The sequence below is a fragment of the Silurus aristotelis genome (genome assembly GCF_946808225.1).
Source record: "Silurus aristotelis genome assembly, chromosome: 13".
NCBI classification, from domain to species: Eukaryota; Metazoa; Chordata; class Actinopteri; order Siluriformes; family Siluridae; genus Silurus; species Silurus aristotelis.
Genome location: NC_139586.1, coordinates 12,747,327 through 12,759,192, shown reverse-complemented (window position 1 = coordinate 12,759,192; position 11,866 = coordinate 12,747,327). Strand labels below are relative to the sequence as shown.

The following is an 11,866-nucleotide window of genomic DNA, read 5'->3' as shown; positions in this document are numbered from 1 at the left end:
TTGTAAATTCTTCTCTATATTAGAAATATATTCCTGATAAGATTCATAAGACAACAGTAGGTCAAATGTGTACATTTTTCTTACATAGTATTATTATTATTATGTTATTATTATTGTTGTTCAAATTGTACGTAAATGTTGCTGAACTATGATTTGTCCCCACAAAGCGCACGAAAAACCAAAACCTGATCCACCGAAATATTTTTTGCTTTTTTCTTGCATGAAATTGTATTAGACACATATTTCTGATTTATGAATATTATCTGCTTTGTAATCCCCTTTATCTCAGTATCTTTGGAGTACATCTACATTAAGACATGGTTCTAGCAATTGTATGGACATTTCATTTGTATCATTTTAGATTAGATTTGCCTTATTTATGTCAAGTAAGAGAAATAGCAGAAGATGCACACACGCACACACACACACACACACACACACACACACACACACACACACACACATCATTTCTTACTGTTATTGAGAATGAACCCAAATAAAATGCATACATGTTTCACTTGTTTTGAGAGAAAAAAAAAAAAGTTTTCTATAAAAGAAGACCGTGGTGCTCATTAACCCTAGCTCAATCTGGCAACCCAGTCATTCACCGTCCTCTCCATTTCTCCTTCTTTTCCTTTTTTTTCATCCTTCAATAAAAATACGAGCGAGTGTGGGGGAAATATTCTGCCCATATTAGCTTTTGCTGATGTTCCCACTTTGGATTCTGGCATAATGATAAAAATTTGTCAACCAACAGTCTCTCAACTGGATGTGAATAAGAAATAGTTGCTTTTTCTACAGAACGTGATCTGTATGGAGCTGTGACTCATGACTTTGTGAAGATAATTAATAAATGGCTGATGGACATTTGCTATTTTGGCTTTTCATTTAAATTGTAGCTCTGATCCACATCTAGTGTTGTAATGTAGTAATGAGGAAAGTCTATACAAACAGAAGACATGAAAACAACTAAACAGATCCTGATCTAGAAGCCATAAACCACTGAACAACTAAGGAGGACAAACAAAGAGTGCTTTGAAGTCCAAGGCCATATTCCTGACAGTCTTTAAGTTATTAAGGGACGTCGCTTTGACCCTCATCCTGCTTCAATACTAATCGCATTATTTCCACCTGTTTCACTCTTCACCTCTGTCCTGAACACACTTTTACATCCTGTTTTCAAAACAAAGTGACCTTGCGCACCAGTGATGGACAGTAATATACTAGATGTAATTTAGACTTTAACTTCACTACATTTCAAAGTCAAATATCTTTTTGCTCAATTACATTTTGCAAAGTCGTTCCTTCTTATTTAAAAACTTTCAGTTAAAAACTTAACTGGTCAAACACACCAGTAAGCCACCAATCAGTGTAGAGCACGCGCTCTGTTTTAGACCTGCTTTGATTGCCGCTGTGAAGTAGTGAATTTAAGCGAAAGTAAAAAAAAAAATTTTTAGATTTGTATTTTATTTTACTGACCATTTGCATGGTTGCATCAATTATTATATCATGTCAAGGAACCTGGTCGGGCCTCGGATTGTGCACCCACTGTAGCCATAAAATACATACATGTTGTATGAATTTTTGGCTACAATTAGACCAGGAGTTTTATGATTCTTTTTTGTTAAGAGTTTGATAAATTGCGCAGAATGACGTGTATTTAATTGTGCAATAAATGCATTTTTGGGTGATATTTATACATGAATTGGAGTTTAGAAATCTAAATTTGTGAACTGCTCTGAGAATATGTTTTTACTCATCCAGTGATGGTAGCTGAATCAGAGAGGAGCGTTTCAAAACTGAAACTGATCAATGGCGGAGATGTTGAGTCATGGCGTGGTTCACTCAGGGCATCACTCAATGTAGAACAGCCACTGCTGCTTGGTGCTATCTACTTAACATGAACATACAGTTTAGCGTCAGTTAAACATCAAGCACAACATTATGATGGGAGAACCTCCTGACTCTTACTTGCCACAGAAACCGTGGCCTTATTTGCATCATTTTTTTAAGTCGTTGAAAAGGAGGTTTTCGGCTTATTATAATTTATTAAATATCAATCAGTGTTTAACTTATAAATATCATTCTATTAATAAATCAGTGCGCTAAGAGTAACATTAGAGTTTTTTAACATAAACTAAGTTGATTAAGCAAAGAGTCTTGTGATAAAAATGATAATAGGAATATAGATAGGATATAGCCATAATAAGTACTTGGATAATTAAGAACATTTGAAGGCAAATACTTTTGTACTTTTACTCAAGTGTAAGTTTACAGGGAGCACTTTTACTTTTACTGGATTAAAATATTACAAACTGTATCTATACCCTTTCTCAAGTACATGCTTTGTGCACTTCGTCCACCACTGCTGCGCACCCACACACATAAACACACACTTCCTGTTTAAGTCTTGGTGTATTGCAAGTTTGCTTGTTGTTGTTGTTATTATTTATTTATTTATTTATTTATTTATTTATTTATTTATTTATTTATTTATTTCAAAGGTTTGGCTTTGTTTCAACAAGTTGTATTAAATTGTTTACAATTGTTAAAACTGTTTTCACTACATAAAAAATATGGCAAAATAAAATTGTTTAATTAGTTCACATGTAATTGTATTTCACATGTAATACATATATTCTTATTCGCACAAATGATTTATTTTTTCAGGGTGTTCATTTTGATAATCTCAAAAATCTACAATCTATTCACTAAATATAATATAATATAATATAATATAATATAATATAATATAATATAATATAATATATATATTATAATATAATATAATATAATATAATATAATATAATATTATATATATATATATATATATATATATATATATATATATATATATATATATATATATATATATATATATATATATATATAAAACATTCCAAATGTTTAAACTGAGAATATATACCATTCTAAGAAAAAATTTGGTCATTTTGAATTTGATGCCTGCAACAGGTTTAAAAACATTTGGCACAGCACCATGTTTACCACTGTATGACATCATGCCTTATGTCCATATAGATCTGAGAAACTGAGGAGGCCAGTTGCTGAGCTAAAGCGTTGGAAGAGGAATGTTTTTCCATATGTGTCTGATGCAGGATTTTAGCTGCTTAAGAGTTCTGGGTGTCCTTTGTTGTATTTTTGCACCAAATGTTTTCAAATGGTGAAAGGTCTAGACTGCAGGCAGTCACGTTCAGCACCCAGATTTTTCTACTACTTGGTAGAAGTAGTTCTACTACATACTACCACTACGAAGTCATGCTATTAAAATAGATGCAGTATGCAGCATTGATGGAGCCTTTTCAAATGTTCAAGTGGGCCATTCCACAGGCAATAATACACTCCCGCACCATCAGATATGCAGCTTTTTGAGCTGAGCACTGATAATAAGACAGATGATCCCTCTCCTCTTTAATCTGGAGGATGTGGTGTCAATGGTTTCCAAAAAGAAATTTCAATTTCGATTCTTCTGACCACAGAATCGTTTTCCACTTTGCCTTAGTAAATTTTAAATGAGCTTTGGCCCAGAGCGGATGGTGGCGAGATTTAACTTGCAATTGTGAAAAAAATCTAACTTTGTGGTAACAGTTTGGGGAAAAAACACATATTGTCCCAAAACCTTTGTCCATATAATGTAAAAAGCATAAAGGAAAAAAGTGTTGTGGTGTTGTGCATCTGTTTCTGTTATTAATAAGTAGAATAATTTTAGATTTATCAGGGTGTGTAGCAACAGTAACAATGATAGTGATGTTTGAAGGGCGAGCTTTAATGAAACCGTTTTTGACAGGAAGGAACAGAGACACATGTGACTACAGGACACAGTGCTGTCCTTCACACACAGACACACACACACACACACACACACACACACACACACACACACACACACACACACACACACACACACACAGGCTCGTCCACAGCGGTTATCCTGTCTGACTTAATCTAATTTCATCATACAGACATGGCTAATGAGGGACAAGAGGAAGAGTAATAGAAGAGAGAGCAAAGAGATCCAGAGCTGATTAAAAAACTGCATAATTTTTTAACATTTTATATATAATTTTAGTCTCAGTATATTATACATTTCTAAACCAGTAATTTGTGCTTAAATGCTTCAGAGATAAGTAGTTTTCCATCAGGTCTGCTGTCAGTTCATAATTGATCCACTCTGATCCCCCGTGATGTCTTTCTGCTCTAAGGCACTGAAGCGTAGGTCATGCCGCATGCACACATCAATCTGTAGGGAGTGAGCTTTTTATTTATTGTTTTTTACATTTTTTTCCTTGGAGAGAGAATGTATAAAGTGAGCAAGTACATCTCCAATGTCAGAAAACATCATGTCTGCCATGAATTCAGAAAAGTTCTGAAGGTTTTATATCTTTCAAACAATAACAATTCACCATTCATTACAATATTCCATTTTTTAAGGAATGACATTGTTCTGTTTTATCCATTTATAGTTATATTTAACATTGTGGAGTATCCAAGAAACAAGTTCTCATGGCAGCTATAAACAGTTATTCCATCACCAGCCTCTTTTTTATTTCCTCTCTTGTAGTTAATAAGTTAAGCAGTTTTTTTCTCTGTTTTGTTCAAAATGTTTCTTGTACTCTCCCCAAACAGTAAGACAAATTTTACTTTTTACCAGACAGTTTTATGGGCTGCTATAGACAGATGAAGAGGAAAAAGGAGAAGATGATTGTGTGTGTGTGTGTGTGTGTGTGTGTGTGTGTGTGTGTGTGTGTGTGTTTTGGCCAAGTTCAGAGACAGTGCTGGAGCTTCATGACTGCTGTATAGTTTAACGAGACTGTCAGTGGCATGTCTGGAATTCTCATCTCTATATGCACTCAGCAGCAGGACAAGGGTTTGGCTCAAAGCCAGGATCTTTAACACCTCCTCAAACCCACCCTTCAGACCTTCCTCCACTTTTCAAACCTTTTCCTCCAACAAACCCAATAAGACACACACACACACACACACACACACACACACACACACACACACACACACACACACACACACACACACACACACACAAATACCCATCCTCCAGTTAACCTCATCAGAAGTTTTCCCCCCTCTTTCACTATGTGCTTTGCCTTGTTTAAGCGCTCACTCTGAGCACTGCAAGTAAATAGACGGTTAAAGAAAAAGTAAAAGAGGCCTCTGACAGCGTTAAGCTGCATTTTAAAAAGTTGCTTAGTATTTGTACATTTTCAGGAAAACCTAGCAAAGCAATAGAAAAAAGAATCTACAATGATGTATTTAGTTTGGTAGAAAAAACTCAGAACTTCAGAGTTTTTCTTAAGATTTTCTTGAGATAAGTTGTTGTTGATGTGTGTATTTCGAATTATTAATTTATTATATGATATACTTCTTAAAATTATTCCAACGCTACTATTCTGTACAAATTCCTACCTGGGTGGTGCAGCAGGTAGCATTTTATGCCTCATCATTCCACTATGTCCATTCAGGTCCAGTTTGGATGTGGGTTTCCTCAGGGTTCTCCAGCTTTCTCCACCCTCCTAAAAAGAGGAACAATATGAAGGGTAATGGTTCATTTGCAGATGCTACATGATCTGGTGGAAACATTTACTGTAAGTATATTTGGTACTATGATGTTTTAAACAAATATGCAAGAAATGTAATAATATATGAAATATACACTTCATTTTCCTTTATGCACTGTAAGTTTCTGCTTGGGTTAGAAAATAGGCTTAAAATCACAAATATTTAAACAATAAAATAGTCAAATATTTACCTGATCCAAAACAGGACAGATCTGTTCAAAACCCAAAATAGTTCATGCCACATTTCCATAAATCATTCCAAATGTAAACTGGTTAAATTTAAATTGGAAAGAATTTATTTATTTATTTTAAATACTGTATAGCAGCATACATTCCAGGTTCAGCTCCAGTGCTTATCTTTCAGAGCTTCATGCTATGACACTTTCAGGGAAACGTGTGCAGGTATGTGAGAACCAAATGGACTGTGGTGAGCTGAAGTGAAAGATGTACCAAAGGTTAATGGACTGCCACTGTAAACACACACACACACATGCACATATACACACAGGTTGTCAGAAAGGATGAACGTGATCACGCTTTTCACACCCTCCCACAAGTTCTCACTACATTATCACAAGTCTGCACTCGTCATGACGCCTTAATTCTGCTCCAGTCTCTTATCGGTAACATTAAACCGGAGCTTAAGTACACACCTTAAACAAGTAAATCTATCCAACATCTCCATGCAGTAATAAAGCAGTCAATCATTGTAATGACTTAAAGATTTCACTTTACCGCAAAATGAAACAGATATACACAATAAATTAGTGTTGAACAGTTATTTTCAATACACTTTTTCAGAGTTCTAAACCCTTGAAAGGTCATTTGGTTCTTCTTGGATCCGAGAGGAACCATTTTTGTATTCACAAAACCAATAATTTTGCAAAGAACCATTTAAGAACCTATTGAAGAACATTTTGTAACCTAAGCATTTGTTTTAAATGGACATTTTGCAGATGTAATGTTGTTAACACAATATTTACAGGGGACCTACACTGTGACATTCATTAGAGGTACATAAATATTTTAATATTTAATTAATTGCATTAATATGCAATAAGGCAAGATTTGTAGGTAATGTTTTACCAAAATTAACTACTACTATTACTAACAGTGGCGGGCAGTCAGGGCCAGCAAAGCATTCTCTGCTGGCATAAACACTATCAGAAGCACTGACCTACATTTTCACTCTAAATTCTAATATTTGTTCCATGAAATTGTATTAATTTATTCCCAACAGTTTATTCTCTTCATTTCGTATTGTTTCTCTTGGTTACACCACTTCCAGTACGTGTGGTGATGGACAGTAATATACTAGATGTAATTTAGACTTTAACTTCACTACATTTCAAAGTCAAATATCTTTTTGCTCAATTATATTTTGCAAAGTCGTTCCTTCTTATTTAAAAACTTTCAGTTGAAAACTTAACTGGTCAAACACACCAGTAAGCCACCAATCAGTGTAGAGCACGTGCTCTGTTTTAGACCTGCTTTGATTGCCGCTGCGAAGTAGTGAATTTAAGCGAAAGTAAAAAAATAATTTTAGATTTGTATTTTATTTTACTGACCATTTGCATGGTTGCATCAATTATTATATCATGTCAAGGAACCTGGTCGGGCCTCGGATTGTGCACCCACTGTAGCCATAAAATACATAAATGTTGTATGTATTTTATGGCTACAATAAGACCAGGAGTTTTATGATTCTTTTTTGTTAAGAGTTTGATAAGCATTCTCTGCTGGCATAAACACTATCAGAAGCACTGACCTACATTTTCACTCTAAATTCTAATATTTGTTCCATGATATTGTATTAATTTATTCCCAACAGTTTATTCTCTTCATTTCGTATTGTTTCTCTTGGTTGCACTGCTTCCAGTACGTGTATGTGGATATCAGATTTTTTTTTTGTCCAATCAGATTTCAGCCTCTATGTGCTGCCATGTCAATCTAATCTGCCCAGGGCCTGCAAAGTGTCAGGAATCAATCTGCCACGCCCCCCTCAGCAGCTGTCATGCTGCCTCGTTCTGCCACTTCCAGCATTAACAAGAGACCGGTGTCTCTCGTTACTGATTTCCCCATACAAGCCTCCGTTCCCATTTTACTCGTGTTGGACATACTCAATAGCTACGGACACCGACCTTACTCAGGACTGCCAGCATTCCCCGCTGGTTCCGTGGATTAGTTTCGTTCTGAGGATTACCATAGTTCTGTGGAGTACCTTCGTTCTGAGGATTACCTTAGTTCCGTGGATTACTATCCTCCCGTGGTTTGTTTCCGTACCATGGATTACTTACATCCCGTGGATTCTACTGGCGATTTGGTTCGTATCTCTACATGACTTGTGTGTGTTTGTGTGTTCACAATAAACATGATAGAGCTACTCCCGCTTCCGGTTCGTGGTCTGAACAGATGGTCCGACCAGTACTGAAAGAGGAATCGCACTGCCACGATGGTTCGGCAGCCAAACTCCACTTCGGGTTTTACCCGGAAGCTCGCTGCCGCTCCTCACGGATCATGCTCCCCGGCTCCGGAGCATGCAAGCGCGGCTGTGCTGCGCCCCTCAGAGAGCCCAGGGAAATTTCCGGCTTGCTTCTCCGCCGAGATGACCAAGTGGGGGGATTCCTACGGAGCGTCGGCAGGTACCGCTCCAGTGTTCCTCCGAGGGTGCCGCTCCACTTCAGTGTTCCGCATAGGGTGCCGCTCCGCTCAAGTGTTCCGCTGAGGGTGCCACTCAGCTCCAGTGTTCGCCGAGGGTGCCGCTTAGCTCCAGTGTTCTGCTGAGGGTGCTTTGTACTGCTGCCAGACAGTGACGTCTCGCCTCGAAGTTTCCCACAAGGCAACGTCTCGCCTCCAAGGTCCCCACAAGGTGACGTATCGCCTTCAAGTTCCTCACAAGGCGACGTCTTACCTCCAAGTTTCCCACAAGGCGAGGTCTCACCTCCAAGTTCCTCACAAGGCGACGTCTCGCCTCCAAGTCCCTCTTATGGCCACGTCTCGCCTCCAAGCATCTCAGAGGGTGACGATGTAGACCAAGACCTTTCTAAAGTCAACGTCACGCCTCTGAATCGCTCTCCAGATGACGTCACGCCTCCGAGTCCCTTTTAAGGCGACGTCATGCCTCCAAGTTCCTCTCCAGGCAACGTCTCTCCTCGAAGTTCCTCTGAACACTACAAAGCACTCAGAAATTCCTTCCAGTGTGCTGTCACACCTTAAACACCTGCAGAGGGCACCACAGTACCACGGATATCCAGAGGACACCCTCATGCCACAGAGTCCTACCACCTCCTTCCTGAGTTCCCTCGTAGTCAGCGCGGCACCTCAGACCCCCAGTGAGGGTGCCACTGCACTCCTAAAGCCTTTCAAGGGCACTGTCGGACCCCAGTGTCTGCACCAAACTTCCACAGAGGACGTCGCTCCACTCCTTTTCTCCGTCAAGGGTGTCGTTCTGCTCCTGTCCTCCGTCGAGGGTGTCGCTTGGCCTCTGACCTCCACTGAGGACGATGCTCGGCCTCTGACCTCTGCCAAGGGCGTCGCTGGGCCTCTGACCTCTGCTGAGGACGTTGCTCGGCCTGGAGACTCCGCCGTGGGCATCGCTCGGCCTCTGGACTCCGCCGTGGGTGTCGCATGTCTTCTGAGCTCTGTCGTGGGCGCCAATTTCTGCAGAGAACATTGCTCGGCCTCTGATCTCCACTAAGGACGTCGCTCTGCCCCTGATCTCCCTGCCAAGGGCGTCTCTCCGCCTCCGATCTCCACCCAGGGGGTTGTCCAGCCTGTAAGCTCGGCCAAGGACATCGCTCAGCCACTGATATCCACCAAGGACGTCGCTCCGCCCCTGATCTATGCCAAGGGCTTCGCTCAGCCTCTGATATTTGCCCAGTACGTTACTCAGCCTCCGTTCTTCACCAAAGGCATCGCTCCATTCCCGGACCTAGGTGGGGGACATCACTCCACTCCAGGCCTCAGCAGGAGACGTCGCTCCGTTCCAGATCTCCATAGTGGGCATTACTCTGTTCAAGATCTTTGCAGAGGGCGTCTCTCCGCCTCAGATCTCCGTAGGGGACGTCGCTCCACCTCGACCCTGGACGGTTGGCGGGGCCTTCCTCGGAGTGCCCTTGGTCCGTCTGGTGTGGGTGGTTTTGGGGGCATCAGGTGTCGCCCCTGGAGAGGGGGTAAGGTCAGGAATCCACCTGCCATGCCCCTCTTGGCAGCTGTCACACTGCCTTGTTCTGCCGCTCCCGGCATTAACGAGAGACTGGTGAGGTGTCTCTCATTACTGATTTTCCCATATAAGCCTCCGTTCCCATCTCACTCGTGTCGGACCTACTCAATGGCTACGGACACCGACCTTACTCAGGACTGCCAGCATTCCCTGCTGGTTCCGTGGTTTACCTTTGTTCCGAGAATTACCTTAGTTCTGTGGATTACCTTTCGTTCCGAGGATTACCTTAGTTCTGTGGATTACTATCCCCCCGTGGTTTGCTTCCGTACCGTGGATTACATACATCCCGTGGATTCTACTCACGTTTCGGTTCGTATCTCTACATGACTTGTGTATGTGTGTGTGTGTGTGTGTGTGTGTGTGTGTGTGTTAACAATAAACATTATAGAGCTACTCCCGCTTCAAGTTTGTGGTCCGAACCCTGACACAAAGTCAGTCCTGTTGGCCAATGTACCATAGTCCCCTCAAAAATTTGTTTTTTTTTCTTAACCAATCAGTTTTCTCTCAGGATTTTTAAGTCCTCTGATTGGTTGGTCAGAGGGAAACTGTTACAGCCAAGTTCTGAAAAACCGAACTGAAAAACATGTGTGTAGCGCTCTGCACACATTAATACATCTGACTTTTTTATGCCTACGAAGGAAGATAACTTGATTTGGTCGCAGACATACTTAAAAATAAATTTTCAAGAAAAGCTAGACATCGTGAGGAGAGGTCGGCTAGCTTGTCTCAGCCCGGGAAAGTGTTTTTTCACCACGTCCAAACCAGTGAATACGAGCTGTACCACTGGCTTTCAGTCTCTGAGGATTGATGCAAATTATGAGTATGCATCTCTGGTGAGTAAGTTGTATTTTATTTACATTTTAATGTTTTTGTCATGTTATTAGACAAATATTGATTCTGAACTGCTCCAGAAGATGTAGGTGCACAGTTGCGGTTGTAGTGTAGAGGTAACTGGGTTTCTTGCTTTAGTAAAATGGTATTCATTCCATATGTGAAATGCCTCTCTCTGTAATGCTAATACTAATAATAGGAAGAAGGAAAGAAATATCTATTTATTTATACTGTGTAGTTTCAGTTATGACACCTTCAATCTTTTTTCCTTTTTTTTAATTCAAACTTTAATAGAAAATGCAACCTGATTAATTGAAGAATTCCTTTAACAGATCCATATAGAAAGTATCTAAATGACACTTAAGAGAATATTATTTTTAATATTTAATAATATTATTTTAGCAAGAGTTCTTACTAGGTCAAGAAAATACGATCATATAACCCCAATCTTATCGTCCCTACATTGGCTTCCTATTAAGTTTCGAATAGACTACAAACTACTGCTACTCACTTATAAAGCACTAAATGGTTTGGCTCCCATGTATCTATCCAGTCTTTTAACACGCTACAATCCGTCACGCTCCCTGAGATCTCAAAACTCTGGGCTTCTAGTAGTTCCTAGAATAGCAAAGTCCACTAAAGGCGGTAGAGCATTTTCACATTTAGCTCCTAAACTCTGGAATAGTCTTCCTGACAGTGTTCGGGGTTCAGATACACTCTCCCAGTTTAAGTGCAGATTAAAAACATATCTTTTTAGCAAAGCCTACACATAACACACATCACACACATCACATCACAACCTTGTGCTCCAGAACATCTGATCACATGCACATTATCAACTTGTGCTGTTAATATCATGAACAGCAGCTACGCTAATTCCTCTCCACTGCTTCTCTTTCTCTCCCCATCCCGAGGCATCCTGAGGTTTGGCCAGCTCCAGTCACGTCCCACCTCGTGAAGATTATGGACCTATGGATGATCATGGAGAAGTAGATGCCGAGTGTTTAAAGGCCCTGGCATGGAGAAGCTGATGCTGGATCTATGATGATCACAAATTGTTCTGTATTGTTGAAAGATTTATGACCAAACTTTTGATGTCACCCATATGAGGATGGGTTCCCCTTTGAGTCTGGTTCCTCTCAAGGTTTCTTCCTCATATCATCTAAGGGAGTTTTTCCTTGCCACTGTCGCCACGGCTGCTCATCAGGGACAAACGCACAC

The 11,866-nt window shown here is 40.0% G+C and overlaps 1 long non-coding RNA gene across 1 annotated transcript; it reads right to left on the bottom strand.

The window, feature by feature from the left end:
- Window positions 1-306: 306 nt before the first annotated feature.
- LOC310735684 lies at window positions 307-2,493 on the bottom strand. Its single transcript, XR_014536357.1, has 2 exons — window positions 2,254-2,493; window positions 307-2,212 (listed from the first exon to the last, which is right to left on the bottom strand). It is a non-coding gene; the product is annotated as an uncharacterized lncRNA (long non-coding RNA).
- Between the last annotated feature and the right edge of the window lie 9,373 nt (window positions 2,494-11,866).